The 15,004-nt window shown below is 42.0% G+C and overlaps 1 protein-coding gene across 7 annotated transcripts in view; it reads left to right on the top strand.

The window, feature by feature from the left end:
- LOC122633903 (transcription factor SOX-2-like) overlaps window positions 1–15,004 on the top strand; it is a 305,138-nt gene that overhangs the window by 43,436 nt on the left and 246,698 nt on the right. For all 7 annotated transcript variants that reach the window (XR_006328237.1, XR_006328238.1, XR_006328241.1 and 4 more), the window contains one exon: window positions 11,233–11,293. The gene's annotated coding sequence lies outside the window, so the exon portion shown is untranslated. The remainder of the gene's footprint in view (window positions 1–11,232; window positions 11,294–15,004) is intronic.

Below are 15,004 nucleotides of genomic sequence, written 5' to 3'. Positions count from 1 at the left end.
ATTTTTATTCGTATGAAATATTATTTATTAAAAGCGACGATAGTTCATTTGTTCTATTGTTTATGACGATATAAATAATAATAAGTAACTTTTGTTTTTAAGAGATCAAAAGGTTAATATAATGTTTAAAAGAAAATTAGGACAAAATTTATTCCCGAATAAATTTTATTTAACATCGTACGCGTGGATATACATATACTTGTAATGCTCGAATATATAAAATTTAATTCGACATAATATTTGCAAGTGCCGAGAACTACGGAATCTAAATTTACCACGTACGTTCCCATTTTCCACTTAACTCAGGAAATGACGTCGGTCCATTCTGAAAGGCGTTTCGGTTCGTGAAATTTATGTAAAATCATGCACACTGTTGCTCGCGGTAGCGCGCGATCCGACATATGTGGAGCAACGGGGGCATGGACGGAGGTTTAGTAGCCTCGGGAGCTCAACGGAGCGTAATAACGTAAGATTGAAGGTCGCAGGTAACGGGCCGTCTCTCTCTCTCTTTCTCTCTCGCGCGCGTATCCTCATAACATGTAAAACACCAGAGTTACCGGATAATAACCGGGCAGCGACTGTGTTTGTAAACTCGAAAAGCATCCTTTCTTCGTGCGGGTAATCGTTGTATATCGTCGAGAGAGTCGAGAATGGGTTTAGTTGGGTCGACAACAACGGACAGGATCGGATCTAGAGACATCACTGAAGGATTTCACGAGTTTATCAACCGTAACTTACCCTCTTTTACGGATCCTATGTAAATTCTACGATTAAAGCCATAGGATAGTAAGTTTTTATTTTGATAAAAAAATATAAGAAGAAAGAAAAACATTGTAACAAATTTCGAGATGTATTTAAACGTTTAATGAAAGACGTAATATTAATCGTTAATTAACGTAAGATCATAAAACGTAATATAGATTTTTGTCAAGTTCGATGAAGAACGTGAAAACACGTATTCTGTGACATTTTTCTTCGTCCTTTATATTTCTGAAGACTCGAGATGTCCACGTTCTACGTTGTCGCATGGTCGATCGTTTCACTTTTCGCCGATGCGGAGACTGTTAAAATATTCAAATCGACATCTGGTGGCTTCGCTCGTACAAACGAAACCAGCCCCGCTCCGTTAAGCCGGATCCCGCGTAAGTCAGGCGTGCTGAGATTCAAGAGCCTTGTTTCGTGGGATTGCTTGACGATATATCGTATGGGGATATAATATATACATATATATATATAATATATATATATATAATATATATATATACACATACACCAATGACGATCAAATTTGTATTAATTTTTCAGAAAGAAAATGTACCAGTAGTTACAACTTCAATGAATTTATTTCACTAGCATTCAAGAGGACGAAAAAAAGAGGAAGTAGAAGAAGAAGAAGAAGAAGAAGGAATTAGAAAATTCATTTTCGTGGATGAACGATCAGAACTCGAGAAAGAACGGCGTGATTCCGAAAAAACGGTGCAGATTTAGCGGAAGGTAGTAGACGCGCGAGGTGAACGGAGGCGTGTAGGAGAAATCTCGGGGGAAGAGAAAGAGAGAGAGAGAGAGAGAGAGAGAGAGAAAGAGAGAGAGAGAGAAAGAGAGAGAAAAATGTAAATCTCTCGGAAGCTAGGGAGAAAAAGCTCTCTTTTAATCCACGGACCGGCTCCCTCCCGATAGACGAGGATTATGACGGCGTATCATATGGGGTCTCTCGAAAGTGAACGCGAAGTAGAGAGAACGTGCGATAGACAGAGTGAGAGAGAGAGAGAGAGAGAGAGAGAGAGAGAGAGAGAGAGAGAGAGAGAGATACGGAGGGTATGTGAAGAGCGAGAGGGCAGAAGTGGGGCTCCCGCGGTGCGGAGTACCGCCAAATCCACCGCAAATGCTCTCGAGTACTTCTTCTTGGTCGGACGTGAGTGTAAGGGCGACCACGAGAGCACGTGCTACTTGAAATCAGTTGGGGACTTGCGAATGCTTCTCCCAACGTTGTCTGCTTCACGAGAAGATAAAGAGAGAAAGAAAAAAAGAGATTCTCGAGTTTTTGGTCAAGCTAGCCAGCCAGCCAGTTAGCTAGCTAGCTAGCTAGCTAGGTAGCTAGGTAGGTAGGTAGGTAGGTAGGTAGGTAGGTAGGTAGGCTAGCTAGGAAAAAGAGATTCGTTCAACGCAATCCTCGACAAGTCTGGAGTATCCTACTAAAAGGTCGTATGAATCTACCGAAAAAAATGTCCTTCTTCTGTGAAGGTCGAAACTTTGTTTCCAAATAGATACGTAAGGAAGAGACTAAATCGGTTTTTTCCTATTCGTTGGTCAATTTCGAGATATCTACGATATATGTTTAAAACAGAAGACACACAAGAGCTAGCGGAGACAGTCGGAGAACGTGGGCCGTATGTATACTGGAAACGTTTCACATAGGTAGAAATACGTTGTGTGGACACATAGAGAAAGAGAGAGAGAGAGAGAGAGAGAGAGAGAGAGAGAGAGAGAGAGAGAGAGAGAACGTTCGTACATGAACGGTATATACAATATACTATATATAAGTAGAGACAAGAGTTAGAGAGAGAGAGAGAGAGAGAGAGAGAGAGAGAGAGAGAGAGAGAGAGAGAGAGAGAGAGAGTGAGAGAGAGCATGGTGGAGGACGTATACACGCATCGGCGCGTATCGTAGTCCGCGCGCGAGAATCGAGGAGGGCCGAGGAGGGTCGACGAGGGGGTTTGCCGTTGGTTTGTAACAAAATCAATAGAGGGGTGGCGCGAGAAGCGCGAGGGTTGGAGGGTAGAGCGCGGGGGCGGCGGTCGCGCAAGCGCGTTCCAAGGAAGACAAAACATCACCACCACCACTACCAGCAGTACCGCCGCCAACCCCTACCAACGTAGCCCATACCACCACTACCCCTCGTAGTAGTATCCCCGTCGGCTACTCCCACCCGCTGGATGAGGCGACGGACTGCAATGGAGAGCCTCCACCTCTTTACTCCTCCTCCTGCCACCTCCTCCCACGCGTCTACGTGGCCCACTATACTCCATCTCTCTTTCTCTCTCTTTCTCTCTCTCTTTCTCTCTCTTTCTCTCTCACTCGACAATCTCGAACTCTAGGGTGGCTGTATCCTCCGAGCGAAAGCTGCTGCCATCGTGGAGCACGACGGTGAAACGCCGAACCAAATTATTTTCGAAGCGAACGCTTCTCGATCGACCTTCTTTTTCTCTTTTCTCAACATCTTTGGATTTCTTCGATCTCCTCTTTCTCTCTCTCTCTCTTTCTCTCTCTCTCTCGACCTCTCCCTCTCTTTCTTATCGTTTTACCATCTTCTTAAACTCTCTAAAAAAGAAGCAAGAAGAATTTTCTTTTCATACAAAATACCAACAATGAGACTACCTTTGATCTCGTAACATAAACCATCAAGCAAGCTTTCGATCGATTTCCATAAGTTATCTTGATGCTTTCGATTTGTTTAAGTCAATTTTGGAACATAATGATAGTAATAATAATAATAATAATAATAATAATAATAACAACAATAATAATGTCTCTCTGAAGAAAGATAAAGAGGAGGGTTGTCTCGTCTCGTCTCGTCGTCGGAGTACTAATAAAGTGCCATTCTTCCGCCACTCGTTCTATCTCTCACCCTTCTTGTTCGAGAGATTCGCTCGACAGACGCATATTGTTACGAACGCGTAACCGCGCGAGACCGGCGTGGGCCACGACGATGTGACGCGTGCAGCACGACGCATCCATTATTTCACGCAGGGGCGTCGAAAACGTATTTACCGTTAGTCGCAGGGACAAATGCCTTGATTTGTACCGAAAGTCAGTCGAGGGGGAAAATCAAGGGTCGCGATAAAAGCATTAGCTGCCCGGCTAAGTGTTTTCCCAACTTGTCTTCCTTCTCGTCCACTTTCTATTTCTTTTATTTTTTTCTCTTTCTCTTTCTTTCTCTCTTTTTCTGTCTCTCTGTTTGTCTCTTTCTTTCTCTCTCTTATTTTTCTCTGATATCGACAGCTTCGCAAACGAACGACGACGTACTTCCTTTATCTCCTTTTCTTTTTTTCCAAGACGAATTTCGAGTGAAAGTTTGTACGTTTGAATATCTGGTTCGCTCGTTATAATACAGTTTGTATTCATTTTATTAAACGGAGACATTTTGTATCGGAGACGTCTGTTATAATAATCTCATAAAAAATGAGGAATGCAAAGGAAGAAATCAGTTATTCGTTTCTTCTAAAGGTCGACAATCTCTAGAGACCGACGAAACTAAAAGAGTCTCTACCTTTCGTTAATTAGTTCAAATATTGAATCGTACAAGTAAACAAGTAGGTATACGTTTAACGGAGAAAGTTCATTGGGGAAGTCGATTAATATTGATTCGTTCATTAAGTACAGTTTAATTATTTATTGCTTAATACGTCCCGTTAGAATTCAATCGGTACGTTCGTAATTATTGATACGTAATTTAGTTCGAAATAATTAGAACGTGGGGAGGAACAGGTCGGAAAGGGCGAAAAGTTCGATTATGTGTAATTGGAATAAAACGTAAGTAGTAGCTAAACGATTCGCATAATTAACTTTGTAGAGATCAAGAGAAGATCGAACGACGACGGTGAGAATGCAAAGTGCCGTGGAGGAACAAAGGGAACCGATTAGTGAAAGTGCGAGCGTGATAATGCGAATGAGGCGAATAGAAATAGATAAAAGTAAGTGAAAGAGAAAGGAAATAGAGATGTTGAAGTTCGGTGATAAAGAGAAAGAGGGGGAGACACAGATAGGGACCTCGTCGTCTGACAAAGGACGACAGAATCTCTTTGTTCTCGCGGCTCAACGGCTTCGCTCCGTGGCCGCGATGTTTTGTCAAGGTCACTCATTCACCCCCTTCGCCTGTTGCCCGTTTCATCCCTCTTTCGCGCTCTCGATGTCGCCGCCTTTGCTACGACTCCACGCGTTATACCCTTTTGTTCGAGAGAATATTCGAACGTACGATATATATTTTTTCCCTTTTCCTTTTCTTTTATCTTTCTTTTCTTTTCTTTTTTTATTAGTATTGTTTTTAGTTTTACGAATCGTTCCGTTGAAATTCGACGATAGTTCCAACATGAAAATTCATCTATTACTCTCACCTTTCATTTTTAATCTAATTCCAAGGCGAAGTTCGACAATGGTAGAGGGTATAAAGGAACCGTCCGTGGTTTTTATCTTGTAAAATGAGCAGACGAGTATCGTCGGAGGCGGCAAAATATGCCATTCATTCTTGAATCGTCGAAAATGTGAAGTCGACTTTTCACTTAGAAAAGTGCTGCCGAGTCCATCGCGTTGATGCTTACGCGTGGCGAGCTCGTTCCGGGGTCTCTCTTGCTTTTGTATGCCGAGCGACTTTAGCCTTCGCGTATGAATGGAATTTTCAGAGACGTAGATATGTATGTGTGTATACTATATAGAGGGCGATGAGAGAGGACGATCCCTCTCTTCACATCCTCGCTTGACTCCTCTTCCTCTTCATCTTTCTCTTCTTCTTCTTCTCCTTCTACTTCTATTTTTACTTCTTCTGCTTCTTCTTCTACTCTTTCTTTTTCTTCTTCTTCTTCTTTCTCATACTTCTCCTTTTCCTCTTTCTTCACCTCCTACTCTATTTCTTCTCGAGTTTGGCTTCTCTCTGTGCGCCGGACCAACGCTCTCCATTGTCGGCTTGGACTCAATGGATGACGTGGGAGGGATAAGGCCAACGGGAGAGGGGGGATTGTCGTTGTAGAACTGCACCCCCGGTCACTTGAAAAGGAAATGAGCTGCCCTCTGCAGGACCTACCTCAACCGAAAAGAAGTCACTGGAACGACTACGTAGGGAAGAAATTCTTTTTCCTTCGACTGACCGACCGACGGCCATTTCCGAATTTCTGTCTCCAATCATTTTCTTCGTTCACACTCTTCGATTTTATAAGATATCTATTTACATATATAAGCATATATGTATATTCTTTTTTTCAAAGATTATTCTTTATCGTTTATGCAATTTCATCGAAATATTTCTTTTATGAGAGAAATATATAGTCGTGATTCTGTGGTTGACCGGATATATACAGGAAAGTGAGAGTAAAGATGAACGAATGTAAGATGGAGGTCGTTTTGTGAATTTCTTTGTCCCTCGTTGTCGTTTGATGTATCTCGTCTTCGTGCCCTGTTATAGTTGTTGGTTCTCCTTAAAACAAGGCTTCGTTTATAAGCAAGACAAACATTGCTGGATTGTCTTGCGAACTGTGAGACGATGCCACCAACGGGTTTCGATAAATGAACCTTTCTTTGATCTTTTCTTTACATTTTCCATGGTCGCGTGGCCAGACAAAAGGTTTAGAAGGGAGAACACGAAACGCTCAATGGAATAACGAAAAGAAATCCGACTTTGAGATGAATCCTAGATTCACCAGGTGCAAGATTTATATATATATATATATATATATATATATATATATATAGAGTATATAGATGTATATCCTACCGAGCAGGACCCTCCAGAATGTATCTTGGAATTCGTAAGGATCTTTTCGAGGGATCGCATCGTAGCCATTCAATTTTCACGCCACCTACGACTTAAGTGAGTCGGTCTCAAAGCTTCTTCCAGGTGTTACTCGCTGAGCGAGTAACCTCGCCATTGTCGTATCGAGATTTTCAACATTTTTAGAGAAAAAAAGAACTATAATGTAGTTTTGATAGGATCTGGATTAAGTTATTGTACGTTCACGGACAGATATAAATAACGTTATGATCTTAAAACAATACATTTGGACGTCAAATAAATTCTACGTGACATTTAACGATTGCCTTTGTTTGGAATAATAATAAAAGTCTTTAACAATGTTAATTTTTTCCTGTACAAGATTCAGAATGTCGATTAAAAAAAAAAAAAAAAAAAAAAAAAAGAAAAATCATGGTAATAATGATTTGTTTTTTCAAAGAAACATTAATTCAAAAATATTTCAAGAAACACTTTAAGAAATATTAATTTATCGTTAGGGTAAAGATAAAATAGAGACTAGAAATGCTTGAAATCATTCTACTATGGTAGAAGCTAAGAATCGTTGTTCGATGACGCACCAAAGTTACGAGGTGGAGAGAAAAAAGAATCGACTTCCTTTTCTCCGTACGGAAGATAACGAGGCGTGGACCCGAAGTGACACCTGAGGTGTCGAGGTCGTGACACGTTACGAGGGTAGCCGTGCCAGACATCCATCACTTCTTTGTGTCCTCGCCGAGTGACACCTGGTCCTTCGCCTCCCTTCGGTACCGCACACCCCTCCATTTCTTTTCATTTCTTATCCACCGTCACGGTGGCCACAGAACCACCCCCGAAAAGCGTGCTGTTTCGAACCGCTACGCCAGGAAAGCAAACAACGTAGTACCTACCAGAAGATTCTGATAATCGCTGAATCGGCCATAGATCCGTGATCATTTTATTGATGATCCTGAAAAATCTTTTCTTGACATCTTTTCAAAACGTTATATGTTATCTTTGCATTTAATCGCATGTATTGCTGTGTTATTTTCTTTTTCTTCTTCATCTTTTCTTTTTTCTTTCTTTTTTTTTTTTTTTGACGTTAATATTGCATATAAAATTCGTAAAGCCAACGTAAAAAAAAAGGAAAAAAAGAAAAAAAAAAAAGAAAAAGAAATGCGGTTTCATTCGGACGTACCATTTCTTATATGCGGTCACCGACTACCTCAATGACAAATTTTCGACTTTGTATTCAAAGTGAGTAGAGTGATCGATTCCGGATATTACCAAGCAAAAATCATAGATTCTTTCGGCAAATACTTTTGACGGCACGAAATCCTTTCGAGAAAATAAGAAAAACGTTCTAGTAATTCGACGTACGAACGACATATTTTTACGCGTGTCTAACTCTAAGGAAGTTATTAAAATATCACGTGCCACGTCGATAGGATATTGTGCTCTTTACTGGAAAGACGTATTCTTATTTTGTTCGAATTCAATGGAATCACCGTGTCATTGTATCGTGCTAGAAAACCATGTCTTTCGAAATGGAAAATTCCAGCTAAGGCGTCTCATCGTTTGGAATATATTTTTGAACTTGATTTTTTTAGCGAAAGGCTCGCGCTAACCGCGTAGCGATGATCGAACTCACAAAATTTCACAGTCGACTTCGTTAACAAAAAGAAAAAAATTGAAAAATTAACTGACAAAGAAAAAGAAAAAGAATCAAGGATCGGTAGCCAACGTGCTTGAAACTATTCTATCGACGACATTGAGAAGAAGCAAATCCAGGTGTGGCAGTCGATCTGTTTCGGTACTTCCTCGGGGACCGTCATATTTCAACTCATCAATGGTTAGCAGGGAGCCAAAAGCAGGTGTCCCATCTTTCGTCGGTCGAAAGATCCGGGTCGACCTTTACCGAGTAGTAAAGAGGACGGCATTTTGTGAAAGCTGAGGAAATGCGAGGGTGGGCAGAACGAATTTTCCAAGTTCGTTTCGTACCTATCGTTGGTTGTACTACTCACCTTTTCCAGCAGGCAAAAAAATTCGGATCGATTAGGTGCACTCACCGTAAAAGGGTTGACACGCGACCGAGATCTACGAGACCTTTCGGGAAAATTTCTAGTCGAGTATATTGGAAAGGAAAAATCTGAAGATTCAAGAATTTCAAGATTCGTTTGACTGTGACGAAAGAGAAAAAGTATTTTTTCGGATAGATATTCGAGATCGATATTCGGTGCACGGCGTCGACATCGCGACGGCGTTGAGAAGTAGGACTAGGAGGAGGAGGAGGAGGAGGAGGAGGAGGAGGAGGAGGAATAAGAGTAGGAGGAGAGATAGGAGTAGGAGAGGAGAGAAGAGGAGAAGAGAAGAGAAGAGAAGAGAAGAGAAGAGAGGAGAGAAGAGGAGAGGAGAGGAGGTGTTGATGAAGGTGATGGTGAGGTGGAGGTGAAAGAGGAGAGACGACACCTCTCATTAATAACCGGTGACTCGGCGTTTATATAAATAAATCGCACGCGGTCGCAGGCACTCACCTGCGATTCGGTCGATCGCTCAGCAGGCTGACGTGAAAGAAGGCGTACCACCCTCTCCCTCCTCTGCCTCCCTCTTCCTCTTTCCCTCTCTTCTATACTCGATCCATCCGTTGCCCTCTTCGCGTTCGCCCTCGCTCATCCATCCTCCGTTTTCTCCCTCCCCTCCTCCTTCTCCGTCTTTTCCACCTCCGTACAGCCCTCTTATCCTCTCATACGAACTCCTCAATCGGAATTCCAAAGGCACTAGAGCAAAGCTCTCTCTCTCTCTCTCTCTCCCCCTCTCTCTGCCTCTCTTTCTCTTTCTCTCTTCAACTCAGTACCTAGAGAGTAGAGTCCATGAATGCCCCGACCCCCGATGCTGCTGCTCGGTCATTTATTTCGGCGGCCGTGTGCTATCCCCGAAATGGCCGAATGAATGCGCTGGCAACTGCACCCCCGCGGCCTTGTCTCGGGTTCTGCTCTACTCCCAACCCAACGACTCGAGATCGTTCTGAAAATCGAGGTCGAGGGCCACCACCAACTCCCCTGGCAAACCCTTCCTTTTCGCTCTCTCTCTCTCTCTCTCTCTCTCTCTCTCTCTCTTTTCTTCCCCGCCTTCTCTTTCTATACTCCCTTTTTCTTCTTTATTTTTCTCTTTCTCTCTTCGTCTCCTTGGATTTCATCGTATTCGGCGAATCCCTCTCCAAGTGTCGAGCCTCCGAAGGAACGAACGAACGAACGAACAAACTTGAAAGGGACCTCTTTTTTTTTCATGCCCTTTCGATCTTTTCTCGATCTTACCAAGCTCGATCCTTCGATCTCGTTACGATTCCGACCGAAATAAATGTACGAACGAACGAACGAACGAACGAACGAACGAACGAACGAAAGAGCTCGTAGAAGAGACTTAAGTCAGAAGAACCATCATGAAAGTCTTTTAGCCTCGGGAATCGTCGAAGAAACCGCGTGAATTTCGAAAGGCGAGAAAGTAACATTAAAACTATCTTTCCGACGGGATGCCTTCTCGTATAACGACGTAATAAAACTTCCCTTACCCGCAAATGGGCAAACTTTATCCTTCGAGCTTCGTACGAGGACGACGAGAGATCCGTCTTTTTCCTCGTAATCTTTCTTCTTCCCCCCCCCCCTTTTCTAACCTTCTTCGGATCCTTCAAACTCTAATAACAACAAATTATTTTTTTATTTTGCTGTGAACTCTTAAAAAAAAAAGAAAAAAAAAAACAAAAAAAGAAAGATACGAGGTAAGAAGAATTGAATAATTCTTCACAAAGAGGAAAAAAGAGAGAGAGGGGCAGCTAATTCGTGACAGCCCTTTTCCTCGCATCGATCGGTTTTTTTTCTTTCTTTTTTCTTTTTTTTTCTACCGCTTAGCGGGATAACGGGATCTAGAAAGCAAATGACTCCTTTTGAGAATGCTTATTGGGGCACATTAAAACGCTCCACTCGGATTCGTTAAGAAGAAATTTACAATTTTTACGAGATTCCGCTACGTTAAACATTCTTTCTTTTATATATATATATATATATATATATATATATATATATATACATACATACATACATACACACATATATATATATATGTTTATATATATATTGCCATATATATCTTTACAAAATTTCGAGCGCACGCGTTCGATCCTTTTATCATCGAATCTCTCTCTCTCTCTTTTTCTTTCCATTCTCTTATTTTTCGCGATACTCGAACTCCTCATATCATATACGTATATGTTATCATCGAATCGAAGCGACTTCGTGTAAAACGGAAACGAGGAGGGGCTGGCTCGATCGCACCGTAAAATATTTAACGAGGCAGTTTCACCGAGCGTCTTTGTAAACGCTATGAATATAGCAATAAAATATATTATATGACGTATATAATATACTACATAGATAAGTATAACGTCGTATATAAATTCATTCGTTTTCCGTCTTTTTCCAATCGACTCGATAGTCTCTTTCTTTCTCTCTCCCTCTCTCTTTCTCTTTTTAGTTTCTTCTTCTATTTCAAATATTTCAGAATTTTTCGAAAATGTAATAAAAAGAAGTACTAGAAACTATGGATAATTTCACGTAATACCAAATATAATATATTTAATTTGAACTTATTTCGAGCTGAATTACAATTTTTATTCTTTCCTTTTTCTCCTTTATAGATAGTATCTTTAATAAAATCATGTCGGTCGTTTTCCTGATACACACCTTTTATCTCGACTGTTTCAGAGGAATCGCACGATCTGCGACTTGTTGCAGCTTGTCCGTAACATTTCCTCTTCCTCGCATGGTGAGTACGCAAACATATTTCTCATCCTTCGTTCTTTTGTTCTATATTTCCCTATCTCACAAACTTGATATAATGCACACGTTACGTGTAAATAGGTACATTTACATACATAAATGTAATTGAATATAAAATTTTTATGTTTCCTTCTAAGAAATTTTCTTCAAAAGTGATAAATGCGATATAACGTGTACAACTCGACTTACTTTAAAAATTTGTGACAATTCGTAAAAAAGTGAGAAAAAAATACTATAGCAAAATCATTAATATTTTCATGAACTAATTGAAGAACGTAGTCCTTCATCAAAATCCATCGATACGTCGTCCTTGTAAAAGTCATATCTCGTTTATTAAATAATTTTTCTTTTTGTGTCGCTTTATATAATAAATAAAAAATCAAAAAAAAGAAAAAAAAGAACGAAAAGGTAAAAAGGTAGTAGTAAAAAAAAAGAAAAATAAAAGAGGAGAATTAAGTAAATAAATAAAGAGAGAAGTAAAGCAGATAAAAAAAAGAAAATATAGGGAAAAGACGAGTAGTTGGTAACCAGACTCCGATCGCAATGTGCTCGAACGAGGTCGTTCGGTGTCGTCGAACGAAAAGTGACTTTCTCGTCACGATTCTCGAAGCGCGTGATCCGCGCCACGCCCGTTGCACATAATTATGCAGAAACGCGCGCGCGTCCGTGCAGGAGCTTGGCAGAGGCGTGCACCCGGTAAGATTTAATACGATATTTCGTTCTATCCCTCTTTCTCCCTCACTCTCTCTCTCTTAGTCTCTCTCTCTCTCTTTCTCTTTCTCTTTCTGCTATATACATACACACACACACACGCACATATATATACATATAAGTAGACACAACATACATACATACATATACACATATACACATAGGAAGATATATACGCGTAGTCTGTTTCTCTTGGCCTCCACCCACTCCTCCTCGAGGCATTTCCAAGCCCCGAAAAGCCTCTTCTCGCGTCTACGAGGCCGAGTCGTTCGGTAGCGCGCGCGCGATGTAGACTCGAAGGGTGACGGAGGAGGAGGTGGAGGTGGTAGTGGTAGAGGAACAGGGGGGAAGGTTGAGGAAGGCTTTGGGAGGATGGTGGAAGAGAGGAGCGAGCATCCCTCTCGCTGGCGTCACCTCGAGGGCCCAATTAGCGCCAGCACGAGTGTCATTCCGCCGCGGTTTCCGCATACTGCTTGCCGTTGACTGGCGTTTTCTGCGCCTTCGTTTCGTCAACGTAGAATCCTCTCTTTTCTATGTGTGTCTTCGTACATTTTTTCTTTTCCCTTTTTTTTTTATACATACATATATATATATATACCCACACATAACACATATGTATACATACGTAGACTTTTGCACACAGAGCTAGAGAGAGAGAGAGAGAGAGCGAGAGAGAGAGAGAGAGAGAGAGAGAGAGAGAGAGAGAGAGAGAGAAAGAGAGAGAGAAAGAGCATCAGATAGATTTTCAGCGCCCTTCGCCGACCCTCGTCCACCTCTTCTAGAGCTATCCAACCTCTCCCCCTTTTCCTCCCCCCACCAACTGAAGCCCCGCATCGCTTTTCTTTCCTTCTTTTTCATCCTTCAGCCGCCTCGTCTTCGCCGTCGCGCATTATCCAATTTTCTGGCAGATATTTCGCGATATAATAATTGGGCATTCAACGCTGGGGCTGCTTCTCCACCTCCACCTCCATCTCCACCTCCTCCTTTTACTCCTCTTCCTGCTCCTTCTACTTCTCCAACCCCTCCTCTTTCTTCTCCACCTCTTTTTCCTTCTCCTCCTCCTTCTTGCGTTCGTTTCTTCTTCTGCTCGAAGCCGGAGAATCGTTGAATTATATTCTCCACGCGGACGACGTCGGAGATGGCGAGAGATGTTGGTAGTGGTAGATGTGGTAGTAATGGTGTTGTTGGTTTGGTGTTGGTGGGAGTGGCAGTGGCAGTGGCGATGGTGGCGGGTGGTGGTAGTAGTGATGATGATGATGATGGTGGTGGTGGTAGTGGTGGTGGTGGTGGAGGAGGTGGTGGTGGTGGTGGTTGGTAGTGGATGGTACCACTGCCGATGGTAAAGGGGCAACGAACGAGGGCGAGGGCTCCAATGGAAACGTTTTCTATTAACGTAGAGCAGCGCGATGGATAGACGGGGTTCGGATCCTTCGTCCCTTCTTACCCTCTCTCGCGTACCTCTCTCATTCACTCGCTGCTTATTTCCGTAACGACACTTTAAGCAACGTTAATTATTGTCGGCGTAATGAGCCCGCCTCGAGTGGTCCAAGATGCACATTTTCCTTCTACCTCACTCCTTTACTCTCTCAATCTTTCTCTCTCTCTCTTTTTTTTCTTTACCTTTTTCCCTTCTTCCCTCCTCCGTTCCTCTTCTTGCCTTCTACGGGAAGAAGAGTGCCAAAGGGTGTCTCCTCCGTCGTCCTACGGGATATCTTGGGAATCTGCATCGCTGCGTCTTCCACGAAGGTGATCTCGTTAAGGGACTCCTTGGTTTTTCTCGCTCGGCGCCTTCTTGTTAGTACGTCTCAACAACTTCGTTTCCGTCGATTTTTCTCTCTTCTCTTCTCTCTTTCTCTCTGTATCTATCTCTTTTTTCCTTACTTTCCTTTCTACTTCGCTTCCTCATCCACCGAGGTTTCAGATAGGTATGAGGAGATGAGCCTTACGAGATAATTTACGATATCACTCCCCTCTCCTTTGATCGTTATCACGTGTAATTCATCATGTAGATACACATATAATAAATATATTTACATTTTTTTTTCACGCACGTGCGTGAGTAATACATTCGAGGGTAGCCAATCGTCCTTGTTGTCGTTGTCGTTATTGTCGTAGTCCTCGTCGATCAACAACAACGTTTCTACGTGTTAACATTTTTTTCTCTCACAGGTCGCAGCTCGACGGTCCTGACAAGGAAAACTTAAGCTTTAATCCATATCCGCGAGCACCGAGATGAGGGAACGTTTTAAAAAGGAGGCGACAATGCGAAGATTATCCTTCGTTTTCTTTTTAACGACCGTGGCTGCTATCGTTCGTTCGGTCGGGGTACGACGGGGTCTTCGGTAATACGAAACAGGTACAGTAGCGAGGTTAACGCGGAAGATTATTTTCTCCTAGAAGGAAAATGGGAACTTTAAAGAGTGCACGAAAGTTCTCTCTTTCTTTATTTTCCTCTAACCTTCTCTATCTCCTTCTCTTCTCTCTTCTCCCCTCTCCCTTCTCTTTCCTCTTTCCTTCTCCTTCCTTCTCCTCCTTCCTCCTCCCCCCATCTACCGTAGATCCTACGGGGCTTATTTCTTTCTCGTTGGAATTACAGTATAGACGATAACAATAGCGAACCGACTCTGGCGCGCTTCGAACCGTCGATCATCCTTAGACGGATCGCGTTTTATCGTTATTATCCGAACTATTTTTCTTCGCGCGTAAGAGAAACTCGTTCGAACGAATTACGAGGAGGAATACCAATCGATCGTTATAATAAATTCCCGAACGACTCGATATTTCTTGTTATCTTTAAAGAGCCGTTTTCCTACCGACGAATCTCGTTCAGGGAAAAAGGAAAAAGGTAAGAAGAAAAGATTAAAAAAATATAAAAAAGATACGAAATAAAAAGAAGGGGGAAAAAGAGAAAAAGAGATAAAAAAAGAGTTAAAGAGAGAGAGAGAGAGAGAGAGAGAGAGAGAGAGAGAGAGAGAGAGAGAGAAGC

This window comes from Vespula pensylvanica, chromosome 1, assembly GCF_014466175.1.
Source record: "Vespula pensylvanica isolate Volc-1 chromosome 1, ASM1446617v1, whole genome shotgun sequence".
NCBI lineage: Eukaryota > Metazoa > Arthropoda > Insecta > Hymenoptera > Vespidae > Vespula > Vespula pensylvanica.
Note: the sequence above shows the minus strand (reverse complement) of the source record. Positions and strands in the feature narration are given on the sequence as shown.